The sequence below is a fragment of the Manis pentadactyla genome, chromosome 14 (assembly GCF_030020395.1).
Source record: "Manis pentadactyla isolate mManPen7 chromosome 14, mManPen7.hap1, whole genome shotgun sequence".
NCBI lineage: Eukaryota > Metazoa > Chordata > Mammalia > Pholidota > Manidae > Manis > Manis pentadactyla.
Genome location: NC_080032.1, coordinates 87,016,062 through 87,017,968, shown reverse-complemented (window position 1 = coordinate 87,017,968; position 1,907 = coordinate 87,016,062). Strand labels below are relative to the sequence as shown.

The window sequence follows — 1,907 nt, the reverse complement described above, 5'->3', positions numbered from 1 at the left end:
ATAGTAGCCCAAATGGACTAAGACACGGATTGATATTCTTCAGGGCATTAAAACCATAACTTTTGGGGTTGTCTTTTCTACTAGAAAGACATCATTTCCTACTCTACCAAACAAAAATAGTAATTGCAACTTAACAATCTTTGACAAAGTAATATCCACCCTTGCAGAGTCTGGGGCCCAGTTAACAATCGAGAGTAGGTCACACAAAAGCTGCAGTCTCTAAACACCCTTCAGCAGGTTGACCAGACAGTGCTTTGGTACGACAGTGAGAGCGCACTCAGGGACATTTTTGCAAAATCCTTAAGTTTAGGATAATTTTTCTCAATGGTTTCATTTTTACAAGTAAACTTTGGTAACAATTCACCATCAATTGAGTATTTCTTCTGAAAAAGAAGTAGGTAAGTATGGCTTATGATTTAGAGCTTCATATTTGATTATACTTAATTTGGGAATACAGTACATACATATAGAAAAGATTCAAGGATATTTACAAAGGTGTTTTTAAAATTTAACTTGATGAATTAAGAAGTTAGAATCAGATATAGCTTAATGTAGCTACTCACAAAAACTAAAACCATGATCTTTATACTTAAAATTTTACACACCAACTTTTTTTTAAGAAATTGCATAGCTTCAAAATGCATACCATGTACTATACATTTAAAAATTGTATAGTACATGACTTTACTTCATGTAAAGACCTTACTTCTGGGATCATTTCTATAATTTGTTACTAGAGAAGTTGCTCTGAATGCATAGAGCATCCAATACCTACCCTCAAAGGCTTCAAAAAATTGAAGATGAGGGAAGGCTTCCAAACTCATTTTATTAAGCCAGCATTACCAGCAATCCTGATACCAAAACAAGGACACCACTAAAAAAGAAAATTACAGGCCCATGAATAACCCTAATGAACATATATGCTCATATCCTCAACAAAATATGAGCAAAATGAATCCAACAATACATTAAAAGGATCATTTACCATCGTCAAGTGGGGTTTGTTACAGGGGTGCAAGAATCGTCCAGCCTCTACAAATGCACCAACACGATACACCATATTAACAAAGGATGAAAACTATGCAATCATCTCAATAGATGCAGAAAAAGTATTTCATGAAATTCAACATCTATTTTTAGTAAAGACCCTCAAGGAAGTAGGTATAAAGGTGACATATTTTTTCAACATAATAAAGGTGATATATGAAAAACCCACAGCTAATATAATATTCAACAATGAAAACCTGGAAGTTTTCCTCTAAGATCAGGAACAAGACAAAGATGCCCACTGTGCCCACTTCATAGTACAGGAAGTCCAAGCCACAGCAATGAGGCAAGAAAAAGGAGAGGCGTCCAAATTGGTAAGGAAGGAGTAAAATTGTCATTATTAGCAGATGACATGATATTGTATATATAGAAGACTCCACCAAAAAACTGTTAAACTAATAAATGGATTAACTAAAGTTGCAGGATACAAAATAATGTTCCAAAAATCTGGTGCATTTCTACATATTAATAATGAACTACCAGAAAGAGAAATCAAGAAAACAATCCCATTTACAATTGCATCAAAAAGAATAAAGCACCTAGGAATAATATAACCAAGGGGGTTAAAAACCTGTATTCTGAAAACTATAAGGCACAAATAAATGGAAAGATATTCCATGCTCATGGATTGGAAGATTTAATATTGTTAAGATGTCCATATACCAAAGCAATTTGCAGATTCAAGGTAATCTCTATCAATATATCAGTAGCATTTTTCACAGAACTAGAAAAAATAATTCCAAAATTTGTATGGAATCACAAAAGACCCTGAATATCCAAAACAATCTTGACAAAGAACAAAGCTGAAGGTATCACGAGCCCTGGTTTTAAACTATACCACAAAGCTAGAGTAATCAAAA

General features: G+C 33.6%; 1 pseudogene; it reads left to right on the top strand.

Annotated features, from left to right (window-relative positions):
- The first annotated feature begins 696 nt into the window (after positions 1-696).
- On the top strand, positions 697-807 carry LOC118914603 (small nucleolar RNA U3; annotated as a pseudogene).
- The last annotated feature ends 1,100 nt before the right edge of the window (positions 808-1,907 follow it).